The 17,541-nt window shown below is 34.7% G+C and overlaps 1 pseudogene; it reads left to right on the top strand.

Annotated features, from left to right (window-relative positions):
- LOC130053852 (uncharacterized) overlaps window positions 1-12,624 on the top strand; it is a 30,380-nt pseudogene extending 17,756 nt beyond the window's left edge.
- Window positions 12,625-17,541: the final 4,917 nt, after the last annotated feature.

Genomic DNA, 17,541 nt, shown 5'->3' with positions numbered 1-17,541 from the left:
AAAACTTCTTTGAAATCAATTAAATGAAATTAGACTATACAGATTTTAGGCGTCAAATGTTATTAGAAAGGGCTAGCTTTGTTGATCAGGACACTTTCGGCTGAATAATGTGCGTTTTGCGAATTTTACTTTTTTGTGAATTACACTTAGTGAATAAACATCGGACTCGGAATCATCGAAGACCCCTACTCCGGACTGAAATTTGTGAACAGCGTTCTAGAATGCAGTTCACTATAGAATTGCGAAAAGTGAACTGCAAACTGCGTACTAAAATATAATGGCCTCAAATTGCGTGTTAGAAACATAATAAAATAATTTCAGTTTCGATTTATTTCCGTAAGTTTATTATATGCTGTATGGGTGTATCTATTATTATTTGATTCTCATTTTTTTAATTGCATATTGTATTAAATGTGTATGAAAGGTAAAGATAACGAACAGTGATCAGTCTCATAACTCCTATAAGCAATAAAAAATAGAGAATTGGGCAAACACAGACCCAGGAAACACCAGAGTTGGGATCAGGTATGTAAGAGGAATAAGCATCCCCTACAATGTAAGTCAATTAATTGTGCTGAAGCACACGTGCATGCATGTGTACACACATACATTATTTTGGACTTTTCTATTTTGGATTCACTCTTATTCCTTCATCAAAATATTTTGAAATTTATTCTGAATTTATATATCAAGACTTGTAACATATCAGCATTGTCAACTACCTCTTCCGCACCCACTGGATTTTGATTGGATAATACCTGTACGTTACATGTGGTCTAAAAGTTGTGACATGTGTATATATTGAACTGCTTCACTTAGTGGCGTAGGAAAAATCATTGATATTTTGTATGCATTTGAGATTAATTCTAATTCGATATAAAATACTTTTGAAAAAACTTCTATGGGTTTCTTGTTTTTCTATACAATTTTATAAACTATTAATTTACTGAGACACTTCACGAATTGGTGTTGTGAAAGTTACTGATCAGGAAGGATTGAAGATTGATCACTGTTCGTTATTTTCACCTTTCATATGCACCGTTGATTGATTTCGATTGGATAATGGTTGAACTTCTATAGCTCTTCAATTAATGAAGGAAATACTACTAAGGTGAAATTTTACTGCATTTAATAAAGGCGTCTACTAAACGATCCAATGGATCTTACTAATACAAATGACACCACTCTTTTAAATGAGAGTGTCTTAGTGGAACATCTGTAATGGTACCCTTTACAATGAAAACCAGTTTTTGTTAATTTTATTTAATGCTACAAAAGTAGTCCCCAACCAAAATTCTACTCACCATATTTCTTCAGATGTTCCGAAAGTAACACAACTGTTAAACAGTACTGTTTCGACAACAGTACTATTTTACAGTTGTGTTACGAATTGATTATAATTGCTAACCGCTGTTCAATCTATACGAGTTTATTATGTGTCATTTCAGTATCCCGAAGTTCCGCAAATTATAATGTCACTGAATAAACACTCACAATAAGAATGTTCAGAGAACAATTATAATTTGTGAACTATTGAGGGATAGAGTGTCTGGTATATCATAGCGTCTGCTGATATGTTCACGCAACAGGAAGGAGATAAAAAGTTGAATATTGTTTCTATTACTTCCAGAGGCACCCAATGCCAGTAATGACGAGTATAGTACTACAAATGCATATATTGCCGTCTTGTCAATCTCAGTGGTAATCAACTCCGTGCTTGTTGTTGTCATTGTTGTATTACTGAGGTAAGCAAAAAAGTTAGCTATAGGGTTTTGTATGTCCTGCGTTAGTGCATAAATCTTCTGATATACATCATGCCTTCTCTTTATTAGGGTAATATGTAACATAAAACAAGAGCAGCGTTCTTCTGACTACTGCGCCAGTGCATAAATATCACCGCCACCACAAGTCAGCAATAACGATGTACACCAGTATCAGGAACTGAACATGTCCAATGATAGTTCATACCAAAATCTGTCTTTAAGAGATCGTTCATGATATGCATTTTATACTAAACGTACTGTTATTGTATTGCTATTGAAATCACTTTTTGAAATATTCATGTCCATCAATGCATTTGCAGGATGTCCAAAATTTGTTTTGCACACATGTTGAAACAATTTTTGAAGGTGTTACTAATATTACTGATAATCAATACCGGCACCACTTTATCAAATGACACTTAATTCATGCTGTTTGTATTTACTAGTGTATTGTTAATAACGATCCTTTGTTAGTTCAATATCTTTATATTATTATATAGCTTATAAATAGTCTAATATAAAATCTGCGTAAAATTTAGAGAATGTTAGCGTTCAATATCCTGAAAATGTATTGAACACTAACTTTGCATTGCGTAAATTGTATGCGCCCAAAACATTCCGAGTATGAGCGTTCAATATTGACGTTACCGTAACGACGTAAACAAGCCAAAATGTCAAACGACGGTCCTCCGAATCTGACAGAGCCGGTATTTGATATTTACTTAAGCAAAATGTTTTACTGTACATAAATTATGATGTCCCCATTTACAAAATCAGTTTACTTCATGCATTAATGACAGTTTAAATATTGAACAGTTAAGAAATGCATGCTGTTATTGCAAACTGCCAATATTGATGAATTGTCGTCTATTTTGGAGTAGTTTGATTGAAAGGGGATATAATTTAACAACTAAATACTTTAGCTATATAATAAAAGGGTTATTGAACTTATATAGGTGAATATTGGCACTCGTTGGGTGTCAAAATGCACTCGCAAGCTCGTGCATTTTTAAAGCCAACTCGTGCCAATATTCACCAATATAAGTTCAATAACCCTATATTCTAATGTAGGAACTCATGTTTACGCCACAAAATGACTTGTTTTGATTGAAAAATATTTTGGCACATACTAATCTAGATTTTTGTGTTTTGCAAAGCCTGAATATACAAAATAAATGCCCAGATTGTAACACCATGGCTCGCTTCTTGGTGCAGTTCACTGCATCAGAAAGGTGACCGATATATTCACATACATATTCGGCAGACAGCGGCGTTCATTCTGTTGACTGCATTCGTTCTTAACGTATCAAAAAATAAACTTCAGCAAAACCAGTTTTCTTTTACACGTGTTCTTTACAATATTAGAAACAATGTTAATTCCTAGGTACCATTCGTCTTCGTTTGACCTTCGACTAAGTATCACAAAACGGCCATATGTGTTTTCTGTTTTATCTGTTAAACGGATACTAGTATATCTTACTTGAGACGCTTTAAAAACTCTAGGATTCCACTACCAATTCTTCATCAAATACATCACTCTAGCAGTTTAATATTACAGAGCACGATGCATATGCATTCCTTCCAAATACTAAATCCCAAATATCATTAAGTACAATATCTGTATCCTCACCGAAGTTAGCTTCTTTGAATATTTAAATATCACCGCCCGAATCCATTTCCCTTCTTTCATGAAGTGAATTAAGAATTTTGATACAACCTCGTATTGGGTCAAATGCTGTCTGACATTCTTGGCACACTGATTTGACTGCGGATAACTCCGTTTTCCTGATCAGGATATAGGGCTCACGGCGGGTGTGACCGGTCAACAGGAGATGCTTACTCCTCCTAGGCACCTGATCCCACCTCTGGTGTGTCCAGGGGTCCGTGTTTGCCCAACTATCTATTTTGTATTGCTTATGGAAGTTATGAGATTGATCACCGTTCGTTATCTTCACCTTGCATAGACAATATCACTGTTGAATTGACGAATGGTTCCATGCAACATGCCATATACATCTGACTGTGTCCAGAGTGCTTTTATGTTTTGAGTATATTTTCATTTCAGCTATTGAGTAGTTGAACGGTTTTAATGAACAATGGGCACAAGCACATGATAGTTTTAAGCAAGATAAATAACTCCATAGTGTTCAACAATTTAGAGAACACATTCCCATCGGTCTCTTAGACTCTTGGATCGAATGCTTTCTTTGAACTATTCTACACCATCACATTTTTAGCCATGACATAAATAACCTTTTCGTATTAAAATATGATACATCATAGGAAAATAATTGTGGAAGTTAGCATATTCTAAAACCAAATCCAGAGGAATATAAGTGAAAGGAAGTTGTTTGTGATGAATGTAGACTTTTGTTTCATCTAACAATTTGCAAATAAACGAAAACACGTAAAATATTTAAAGTACTGGCATGAAAAAGTGGAGATAACTAACAGTGATCAATCTCTAAATTCCTATAAAGGTGAAGATAACAAACAGTGATCAGTCTCATACAATACAATAAATGAAATACAGTTCAAAATTCCGTTCTATCTCTCTTACTCTAGATTACACGGCACATCTTACTGTTTCAGTGTTCATTATCAATTCTTTCAGTTTTCCTAAACCAAAAAAAAAATAATAATAATAATAATAACTAATACTAATGAAAGGCGAATATAATGAACAGTGACCAATCTCATCACTCCTATCAGCAATATAAAATAGAGAGTTGGGCAAACACGTACCACTGGATATACCAAAAGTGCGATCAGGTGCCTTGGGTGAGTAGGCATTCCCAGTCGACCAATCACATCTGTCGTGAGTCCCATATCCTGATTATGTAAACAGAATTATCCGTAGTCAAAATCAGTGTGTCAAGAACGGCCTAACAATCTGTATGAAGTACGTCAGACAGCATTTGACCCAAAAATAGGTTGTATTGGCACACTATATCGTTATAACGACCATAGATTTGCGAAATGCTGACTTCAATCGAGACTATTGAAACCCCTGCAGCATGTGTCTTTCAATGTGATATACATTTATCCAGATATTCTTAAATTTTACTAGAAAGAGTGGATTTTCTTTACATAGAGAATACTATATATAATGTTTTAAATGAAAATATATGATATTAATAAATTCATTCTCTGAACAACCAAGTAAAAATGCTTTCTTATCTATGACTAAACGAAACTGTTGAAACCCCTACACCATCAAAGTGTTTGCCAGTAGCCTGCCTTGATTTAAAAACTGACCATACGCAGAACACGCTCTTGCATATCAAATCAGTTGAAGGATATAAACAGCATATGCAGAGTCGTCTACTTCTGCTTTATACTTTAATATTTTATTAAAAGTAGATATTGAAGGCAAACTAACAACTCAATTTCGTGATAAATGAAACGATTTCAGCTTCTAAATCGTCAACTTCCCATATTAATGTAGCAATATTCCATTCAACTGTATATGGTGTGTATATCTCCTTTTATTGTCTTCACCCTCCACAACGCAAAACGCATATTCTAGTCCCCCATGGCAGGGCAACCTGCAAGTTCAGGGATGGTCACCGGCACTAAAGGTAGTACTGGAAAGGAGAAAATTGTGGGCTAGATTGGAAAACGAACCTGAAACCCATGTACTATTAGTCAGGTACTTTAACCACTGAGCTATTCAGGTTAATATCCACTCTCCATATAGCTCTAGATTTCAGCTGTAAGAATTCCCAAGAAACAGCCATAGATATATGAACTCCTATAAGGAATACAAAATTAAGAGTTGGGCAAACATTGAACCCTGGACATAAAAGAAGTGTGATAGGTGTCTAGGAGGAGTACGCATCCCCTGTCGACCGGTCACACCCATTAAGCAGCGATTGTTTGAGTTCGGGCACTACTGCCCTGACCATGGTACATGTTCTTGGCACTCCCTTAGTGGCGGATTAGTTCCATGAAGCCCTGGAATCTTGGTTACTTGGCAGTTTCTTAAGTGTTCATGGTTCATGTAATTGATGTGTTCGTCGCACTCCAATGCCAATGGACGAGTGCATCTGTTATCAACTATGAACATAATATTCTTCATTAACAAATGATGATAAACCGCTAGGGTGGTCTAGATGATAGAGGGTTTGCCTCGCATGCGGTAGGCCAGGGTTCGAATCCCGGTTGCGACAGACATAAGTCGTTAAAACACGTAGTGACAGTTCCATCGCCAAACGCTCGACATCAGGTGTGAATGTCACGAGTCCTGGTAAATAACCTTAAAAACGGATGTCCTATGTCACAGTAGGTGTGGCACATTAAAGAATCTTCACTGCTCAATGGCCGTAAGCGCCAAGCATATGCCTAAATTTGAAGCCCTCCACCGATCTTGGTGACGTGTCTATATGCGTGAAAATTTCTCGCGAGAGACGTTAAACAAGATATAATCAATCAATCCAATGATGATATATACATATTCACATTAATATATGTATTGCTAATTAAGCTTAATTAGTGATTGAATCGTTTTAAATTTACCTCCGTCAGTGATTTAATACTGTAAATGTATTACATTTGGCTGTGTATTCTAGCTATTTAGCGCCTTTGGCGGAACGCAGCTTCCGCTAAATCAAGTACATCGCTAAATGCCATCCGTACATCTAAATGTTTAAAGTAATTCAGGAATGCGCTAAATCAAATTTACACTAACTTGTTGAAAAAACGATTTCCGCCAAATATCGTACACGCTAAATATAATACGTTTACAGTAATTTATTTCATTATTGATGATTGCGCATGGAGACATACTCCTTGCAAAATTCGCCCATATTATGTCATCACATTATTTCTTTGGGCTAACCTGCGGTAGCTCCCATGATTACTGAGACCAGTTGCGCCATATGAAGTCAAATGAGCATACCTTGTTTGTACATGAATATACAGTGTAACAAATATCTCTTATAATGTAAAAATTATACGGTACCAAGTTTGATGCACCAGAAGCGCATTTCGACATATCATGTCTCTTCAGTGATGCTCAAGACAAAATTTTGGAAATTCGAAATAACAATAAACTTGTAAGAGCTGAAAGGAAAACTAGAGGGCCAAACACTGGTGCCAAATTCAATAATATTTATACTTTACTAACTTGAAAGTGTATTTATATTTCAAAAAAAATATACAGGAAAATGTAAATACAAATACTAAAATGTCTTTAGTGTGGTAAAAGGTAGACGGAGATCACTAACATTACAGAAATAATTTGCATAACAAATCAAAGAAATGTAACTCAAGTATATATAACAATGAAATGAAACACTAAACTAAAGAAAGGATATCTATCGAGAGACACAAAACCTTATTTAGAATTTAGAATTTGCAGAGTAGAAGATAAGAGAAATGTAAAAGTCTCCGGTAGATTTCGAACCTACTCGGACAAGAGTCGCTGTCGTTATGAAACTCTGGTTGGTAGTTCCTCTTGACTACCAATATGTAAACCCGTTTGAAAATAATCGTGAATCATGCGGAGATCACTCAAAATGCTAAACACTCGTCTAAATTTCCAGTGAACAGTGTGCCATACCGCCTTAAGGATTTTGATGTGAAGCTTTATTCAAGGTCCACGCTCTAACTTCAAAACAAAAGAGGAATGTACACCATAGGAGAATGCTTGTAGATTGTTTTGAAAAGCATGGAAAGAATATTGTTCTTAGAAAGAGCTATCACTACATGTGCCATTCTCTAAATTTTAACTCCGAATATGATACATTCTGCCAAAGATATAGATTGAATGTATATATGATATTGTACACCATATGGGGAGCTATGCTTTGAACACAACGGAACCCAACTACATCGGAAATCTTGTATATTGATTTTAGAAACTGCTTTCGTGGTATTGTATAAGGAATTTTTCAAAATCCAATACATATTGCACAGCCCTTGATAATTCTTTACTCTATTGAAAACCCACAACTTGTGCCCAAATTACTACAGTGGTACTAATTCATAACTTTATAAAGATACAAATGATATCTCATTACTTTTAATAACAACACTTATAATTGTATATGAACTTTAATTTTTTCACTTATGAAATAGATTCGCTGTTTGTGTTTTGAGGTCAATTCAAACATTCCGTCCGCCAGTAAGATCTACGAATGAATGATTAAGTTGGTTTATTGAATTCAACATTTTGTTCGATTACCATTAGGCCATCTGAAATTAATTTTACTTCATTTACAAGTCTAAAATTCAAAACCTACTAGGGAAGTTTTAACAAACAAGTTTCAAACAAAGCATTTACGAATCAAGAATGATCTACATGTATTTCGAGAAATTTGGAACAATGCAGAGATATCATTAAGTTTGAGATGTTTAGATCATTCAGAACAAAACTGTTCTGTTTCAACATATCAATTTAAGTTCTAGTCAAATGCTGTATAAATAGCTTAAGTTTTGTTGCTATAAGTAAAAACTTAATTGTAAATAATAATCTATTTAAGATTTTTTTTTTTTTTTGCTTTTGACAAATTGTGATTGTATGTGAACTTACGCAGGCGTGTGACGTTCATCTTCACCTTACGTTGAACATGTAATCAATTCAGAAAAACCTAATTTGACACTAAAAATCTAAGCTATATATTTTAGAAATGGCTCTTACTATATTTAAGAGTTCATGATTATTCCCATTATACTTATTTTGACAAAAGAATGTAGGTAGTAATGAACCAAAACCGATTTTTATTAAACCACATTTTCTATACCAGTCATATTCCTTAAAATTTGCTTTAAATAGCAGTTAGGATGATGTTTCTTTCTTGCATTTTTACTCAATATTTTTCATGTAACCTATTCAGACTCCCCAAAAAATGCTTCATTGTCAGATTTCAGTATTTTGCGAATTGTATGGTCATTATAACGATCTAGTTTGCCATTACAACCTGTCATTGGGTCAAATGCTGTCTGACTTCTTACCCAATTAGCTATTTGTATTGCTTACAGGAGTTATGAGATTGATCACTATTTGTTATCGTTATCTTTCATGTTTCATATCAATGTTTAGGCCATTCTTTGTACTCTGATTTTTATTACGGATTACTGTTTACTTGATCAAGTTATAAGGCTCACAACGGGCGTGACCGGTCGATAGGGGATGCTTACTCTTCCTAGACCGTTGATCCCACCTCTGGTATATCCAAATGTCTGCATACGCCCAACTCTTTATTTTTTATTCCTTATAGGAATTATCAGATTCATTACTGTTCGTTATCTTCCCCTTTTATTGTTACGTTTGACATTTTTACACTGTTTTCTGTATTCTAGACACTTCAGGATACATAGATTGTTTGGTTATTGAGTTTTCGAAAGAATTACCTCGTTCAATTAGTAATACCAGCAGTAATATATTATTTTGATAAACAATCCATATGTAATTTCAGAAAGTTGTTTTGTTGTTGACTCAGTTCCTTGATGTATTTAGTGCAAAACGAATAACTTCATGAAGCCATCATAAATAAATGAAGTGGAGTGTTGATTTCATTGAATCCTTTGAAGGCAGAAGGGGAAAGGATTGGATCAAGGATCGTGGACTGTCCCACCTCATAGTCAAGTGAAGTTGTACAATGAATATATATTACTTATATAAACATTTGAGACGACGGGCAATTTTTAAATACGACCCGAACCACTCGCCGTACGTTGACAAACAACGCATTGACCCGAAGGAATAACACAAATGCATACATTGATCTTTGACACCCTACAGAATACCACAAATATATACATTGAACTTTGACAGTAATGGGTATCTATAGAAGTAAACTGTCAGCCATATCATGAAGTCTGTAAAGTTCTCTAAATAAACATTTAATATTCAAACTTCCTTGTTTTCGTCTACAACGATAAACACGACATGCATACACTTGTCTTTCTCATACATGTAGCAGTGGGATTGATTTCGTCATCTGGATACCGTGAGTAGACAGTAAATTTTACATTCATCATGTCATTAGTTCCATGACTTGGTATCACTTATTCTTAAAGTAATGGAAATATTAAGCCATGTTTATGAACACGTTTGCTTACTAGTAGCTAGGTTCAATTCTTAATTGCTTTACTCATGCGATATCCATTAAATTCCAATTATGTTATGTAATGTCAAAGAAGGTAGATTATCCCTTGCATGTATACAGTATCAATGAAGATAAAAGCTCTCAAACCGTTGCTTAGTGTGATTGATAATTTCATTGGCTTTACAGAAATCCTATCTCAGAATAAGGAGACGGAGCAGGCTAGGGAGTTGCCCGGCTGCCAAGAAACTGGAACATGTCAGAAGTATCAATCCATTCGTGCAGTAGACGGAGACATTAACACGTGTACAAGGTCAGCACTTTTTGGAATTAATACTCTTGCTGCAAAAGATGGACATGGTGGTATGTTGACCTTGAGAAAGTACTCAGCATCTTCAGCATCAGAATACAGTTCAAGGACTATGGAGAACAATATGGTAATGATTATCAATAAAAATTGGTTTAAGGATTGTGAAGGATATGGTTACACAGGGATGTATCAGTACCTTTTCAGGGGCTGAAATTCAAACCGATTCCCACTGAAAGAAGCTTTAATTTTTTTTATAGTGAACGATAATTCCCAGTACCGTTGTAGCGTCTCTGTCCTGGATAATACGAGGAGCATGGTCCTATTGTTCATAAACCCCCTCTACATAAATCATTTACCAGTACTATATATATCACTCTCAAAACATCGATAACTATTCCGTAAATCCGAGTTTCTTCCATTATTATTTCATGGTAATATGTGTTTTAATGAAGATTCATCCATGATATTCACTTCCTACACGGCTTCAAAATTATTAGGTAACAATTATACGTTATTTCATACAGACAAAGTATATTTTCAATTCATTTTAAGTGAAAATAATCAGTTCAATTTAAGTGAAAATAATTCTTTGAAACTATGCACTTCACTTTTAGAATCTCATCAGAAGAAATAGGAATGTTGTATGCAACATTGTACATATATAATGAAATAAGTAAGATGTTTTATTAAAATAAAATTTAGTTTCCTATTATCAATATCATTTAAGCATTGAATAAATATATTTCAATTTATTTCACAAAAGAATTTTGATCTACCAACATCATTTGTTTTTAGGCTTTGGTGAATTTTTTAAAAAATTTTTTGAAACATATATTGTTTTTTTTTTGGGGGGGGGGGAGTTGTCTTACACTCTTTAGTTTGACCTCATTCATTGATACAGTGTGATGTAGTGTTGTTGTCGCAATTACTATCAAAGTCAGTTCATGTTGTCACAGTTGTTAGATCTAAAAGCAATATATATTTTCCTCAAATTTCATTAAATTGTTTATTAATTGTTCCCACCTACCTCATAAATATAGACTGATAATTCCCTGTAGCAATTCAATATATTTCCACCCCTCATCATGGTAATCATAAATTGATGATTTCAGTCATGAGACAAAGAGGGCGTTTTGCTGGTTTTTCGCTCTATGTGTCAAACACAACTATAGCGGAGGATGGGTATCTATGTTACAAGAACGGACAGGAGTTGGCGGCCTTGAATTTCAGTACAACTTGTGTTAAACATGGACGTTACGTTATATTCTACAATGAAAGACTTGACGGAACAGCTTATCCTACCGGATATGAAACATACTCAGTTCACACTGAATTGTGTGAAGTAACTGTAACAGGTAATATTGTGCTACATCATTTTATTGATTGATTAATTGATTGAATTGATTGAATATTGATTAACAGGACGCTCGAGAATTTTTCACTCATATGCAGATATCACAATTGTCTGTGAAGGGCTGCAGAATTTAGGTAGATACTAAGTGCTTACGGCCTTCAATCTGGGAGGGATCTTTATCATGGCACGCCTGCTGTGAGCCTCGGTTTTTGCGGTCTCATGCAAAGGACCACGTCATTTAGTCGCCTCTTACGACAAGCAAGGGGTACTGAGGACCTATTCTAGTCCAGATCTCCACGATATGCTACATTATTGTACAGTTAAGATCCATTTAGTATGTGTAAATGAAATGCCATATTTTCTCTGTATTATATATATATATATATATAGGTTGTAAGGAATCCGGTGTGTTTGGATATAACTGTGATGTACCCTGCCCAAACAACTGTCAGGAAATGAGATGTAGCATTGTCAACGGAACGTGTTTGGGTTGTACTGCAGGATGGGTGGGGGACTTTTGTAACATATGTAAGATTCAGGTTGTTATACCATTCAAATAAAATTAATACCTTAATGTATGTACAATTCTAAAATATAGAATGAGATATGATAAGCTACAACTTATCAAAAGTGTGTAATTTTCGTAGCATGTCCAGCTGGATATTACGGTTTACAGTGTAGATCAACGTGTATTGGACACTGCAGAGACAACCTGTCCTGTAATCACACCACTGGACAATGTGACTATGGCTGTGGTAATGGATAGACAGGGATACATTGTAACGCACGTAAGTCATCTGTCATTATCTCAAAGATGTCTCAAACAAATAAAATACATATACTAAATGTAGTGAAATATTTAATAGAAAAGCCCAGAACATGTATTATAAATTTAGAATTATGAAAAAAAAAATAATTTGTAAAGTACCCTGGGGTGTGAAACGAAAACGAAATTCTCGTTGAAGATATTAAATATTCCGATAAAATCGTACTTTACCAGACTGTCCTGCAGAATCATACGGTCCGGATTGTGTGTATAACTGTCGTGGACAGTGTCTGAGTTACCTCCCCTGTAACAGAGCAACAGGAAGATGCGATCAAGGCTGTAATCCAGGATATACCGGGGAACTCTGTGACAAAGGTTAATGTTCTATAAACATTACTGTATAGGCCGAAATATATGTTATTTCTAGGTTTGATAAAGTAAAATTCATACTTGTATGTGTGTTTTGTTTGTTCACTGGGCCTCGTTCTAATATCCTAAAGCTGGGCGTCGTAATTCTTCAGTCAAAGTGATTGCACCTACTGCGATGATTAAAGATTTCGTTTCGGAAGCATGTTTGTTCTTTTAGATTAGATAAGGTAGAATGACTAAATACCAATATTTTTCAATCATATTTGTATCTTCAGCACAGATTTTGATACTTAACCATTGGTATAATTAACATGTATGGATGGTAATTACTTGCAATTGTTACCATCCATGATTTTGTTCTTAGATATACTTTACTGACTGTGGATAATATTTCTTGATATTGGGAAATAATAAATAATCATGTTTATCATTTATAGTATGTTCAGTTGGCCGGTACGGATTGAATTGTTCAGAGAAGTGCAGTCCCCATTGCCAATCAGAAAGTAATCATTGTAACCATAGAGACGGACATTGCAAACATGGATGTGACGATGGATTCCAAGGAAGTAAATGTGAGGAAAGTAAGTATCCATATTTTACGGACAAAGTGATTTGACATATTTGCATATTTCCTTTTAAATTTCTTGAGTTAATTAATTTTTTCTAGGTTTTTGATTTAGGCTATGATGAACCGATTTTCTAGTATAATTGATATAGATCAGAGTGGTTAGGAAATTAAATGACATTTTGAAAGTAAATCATCAGCATATTATGCATGGTGATTGGAACTCAACTGACTCGATAGGGAAGAGCCTGTTCTTCCTGTGATAAATAATTAACCGAGGCGGGCTTCTGACAAATAGTTTGAAGTTACAAGGGTTTTAACAGTCTCGTTTAACGTCAACATTTTGCAAATTTTATGGTCGTTATAATTATCTTGTTTTGCAAATACAGCTTCTCATTAGATTGAATGCTATCTGATTTGTTTTATACCAATTGAGGCCGTTCTTTACATACTGATTTTGACGCCGTTTACCTGATTAAGATATAGGGCTCTCGGTGGGTTTGACCGATCAGCGTTTCCCTGCTCTAAATTTTGTATTCTTTATTAAATTTAGGACATAGATCATTCACTATTCGTTAACTTCGCCTTAAGCATCGATTGACTTTCACATTTTACAGACATGTACAAATGTACATGTGTATATTCTTTAGGATGTAGAAAATACATTAAAATGAAATGTGAAAATAACGAACAGTGATCAATCTCATAACTCCTATAAGCAATACAAAATAGATAGTTGGGCAAACAAGAACCCCTGATCAGACCAGAGGTGGGATCAGGTGACTAGGAGGAGTAAGCATCCCCTGTCGACCAGTGACACCCGCCGTGAGTCCTATATCTTGATTAGGTAAACGGAGTTATCCGTAGTCAAAATCAGCGTGCCAAGAACAGTTTAACAATCCGTATGAATCACGTCAGACAGCATTTGACCCAATGTTAGGTTGCAATGGCAAACTAAATCGTTATAACGACAATATAATTTGTGAAATTCTGACTTTAAACGAAACTGTTGAAACTCCTGTATCATCAACTTGTTCAGTAATATATCCTAAAATCACTGTACGCTAGCTTCACTTTCACACACACACACACACACACACACACACACACACACACACACACACACATACGTGTAACGCGTGTCAAATGAACACCTTAACTTCCCACCTGCAACTGAACACTTCTACAGTTATTGGTATTTTAGTACGAAAATTTACTATTTGGTACTAAAAACAACATAGAAGACATTGCTGCGGTCGAAATTTGTGAAATATCGTTTTATTCACTCCTTGAATTTTTGCTTATCAAGTGAACACTTTCCTTTACACACGGTCAATTGAACACTTTCCTTTACACACGGGCAATTGAACATTTTCCTTTACACACGGGCAATTGAACACTTTCCTTTACACACGGGCAATTGAACACTTTCCTTTACACACAGGCAATTGAACACTCTGACACACACGGGCAAATGAACACTCTGACACACACGTGTAATTGAACACTCTGACGCACATGGCCAATTAAATACTCTGATACACGCAGCCAGTTAAACACTCTGATACACACGGGCAATCAAACACTCTGAAACATCCAAACAATCATTCTCACCACGCTAAATAAATAAGGCCAAATCTCTAAAGCTTTCAAAAAAGCGTGAAACGATGATATAAATCGAAATTGGGATGGGATAGACAGGGAATCCACACATTTCGTTGAAAAAATAAAAAAAAGGGGGGGTTAGTATTGATTGGATGATTGATTATATATTTTACGTCCCGTCAAGAATATTTTATTCATATTGAGACATAACCAGCTTTAAGCGGAGTACCACGAATTTAGACCTATCCAATGTATCCATAGGGTTCAGGGTCGTAGCAGTGAGGGTTCTTTGAAATATCGTGCCAACAACTACTACAAGTACGACAAGGGATCTACGTTTATAAGATCACATCCAAAAGATCCGTGATTCTCACTTCTAAATGTCGAGCGTTTGGCGAAGGAGCAATTAACGCTACCAATTTTAACGTCTTAGGTTTGACGCATGAACGATGCTTGAACTCACGACCTCCCGGTTACGAAGCGAACGCTCTACCATTGAGCTACCGCGACCGGTCGGGGGGAAGGGTAGTAGTGTCCATAATGATGACTTTTAATGTAATAATAACTTATGATAATCATCATTATTATATATATATATATATATATATACTTCTATGATTATAGACTCCCTCGTTTGCCAATGCATGCTGTACGGGCCAGACTCTGTAGTAATTCGACCAAAAAGTATGATAAATAAAATCAAAATTCTGTAATACAGTGCCTAAAGGATCTAAAACAAGTATTCATAATTATATACATTTTTTGTATCACTTTAAGTTTTTTGTTGACTTTTGACATGAATAAAAATTAGATATCTTTGTAAAGAAATGTTACGCGATATCTTAATTCCACTCTAAAAGGGAACATTTTCATGAACATTCTGTTTATATATGTAACTACATTGATGTGACCTTACAGAAAACTTTAATCAAACGTTGCAAAAACCATACATTCTTTGAAAATCCGGTTTATAACACCAGTTTATATAACATAACTTCAGAATCAGGATTTGTTCCCGGTTCCTTTATATACTGTTACAAAAATATTTACATGTTTATGATATGTACATGCACATTGCGTCAATTTTGACTATCATCTCACCTTGGAATATGAGGACAAAATTGTAATAGAGAACCCCCAAAAATCACGATTTAGCTTCATCTTAGATATTTTTGTTTAGAGATTTCGTGCCTTTGGCACTCATTACGCCCTTCCCTAAACGTGTTGGACCCCCCCCCCCCCTCATTAACCACGTCTGAAACACACCGACAATTGAACCTGGTACATTGCACATAAATTGAACTATAATAACGAAAGGTAAAATTCAAGTTACATATTTGTAAGTTTTATTGATGAACTTAGTCCAGTCTCGAAAGGCAAGTAGAGATTTAAAACATTCCCTGAACATCGGCAATTCGCGCCTTCGAATGAGAAATAATCTCCCTCATAAAAGTGATTTGGACCCCCACTCCTTTCCCTGCCGATCTGAGGACAGAGATGACCAATTGCAAATTCAAGGGAATATATTACCTTCTGTTTTTGTTCAAAAACTGGACGTGCCCTCTCATGACCTTTATAATACAAATTCACCAGGTTGATTTTTAAAATCTTATTAATGTTTTACATAAGCTCAAATTAAAGTCCAATAATATACGCACATCAAATCAATTATCGCTCTCATTAATTCAATTGATGCGCACATCCATGTGGTGGAAATATTGCTCGCAAAAATTAATTTAGAGCTCTGTATGAATGACTTGATTATCTCTTTTAATTCAATGGAGGATTTTTTTAATTATATATACAAGGCTATTTCATAAGCAATTAATGCGCGCATCATTTTTTTTTTTAAAAGAGCAACAATTCAATTAAAGAAATCATTCAATTGTGGATATCTTGAATTGAAGATTATATATCAATTAGATAATCTCTCTAAAATAATTATTCCACGCAACAATTTAATTAATGATATCATTAATTCAATAGAAGAGAGCAATAATTCAATTATTGTGCACATTAAGTGATGTTAGCATTAATGAATTATTGCTCTCTTCAATTGAATTGTAGCATGCATTAATTCTATTGTTGGTATCATTAAATTATAATTCATTTGAGGAGAGTAACAATTAAATTATTGCGTGCATCAATTCAGCAGAATAAATAATGATATCAATAATTCAATTCATGCTCGCAATATATATATAATGCAGAATTGAAGATATTAATTATTTGAAGAGATCTTTGATTGCAATGTTGGTGCATGAAATGAATTGATAATATCTTCAAATAATTAAAGATATCTTCAAATATTTGAGTTTGTTAATTTGGCGCTCCATAGATCTAAAACTATTCCTAGTGGATTCTGGTGCTTTCTGACTCGGACATCATAACAGCTCTTGCCACAAATGAATCTCACCATACAAGTGATAAAAACACACTTGAATATGTTGCAGAAAAATAAAGATCAGGTGGGTCGCATATACCTATAGCCACCTCTCTTTTAATTTCTTCATAGGATTCATATACTTAAAGGGATTTTTCTCCTTGAAAAGGTGATATTTAAAAATATGTCACTTTTCAAGGAATTTTATAATCCCCCAATAGTATGTACCGGGGTAATTTCTGAACTGTTTGGTGAAAATGTTGACAATTAAGAATCAGTCACTGGTTATCCATGTGGAATTTAGCTATCTCATATGAATAAACTTTTGATTATTTTACTACAATGTACCATATTAACCAATTTCGGAAATAATTC

Source organism: Ostrea edulis, chromosome 4 (assembly GCF_947568905.1).
Source record: "Ostrea edulis chromosome 4, xbOstEdul1.1, whole genome shotgun sequence".
Classification (NCBI taxonomy): Eukaryota; Metazoa; Mollusca; class Bivalvia; order Ostreida; family Ostreidae; genus Ostrea; species Ostrea edulis.
This window is presented reverse-complemented; position numbering and strand designations above follow the sequence as displayed.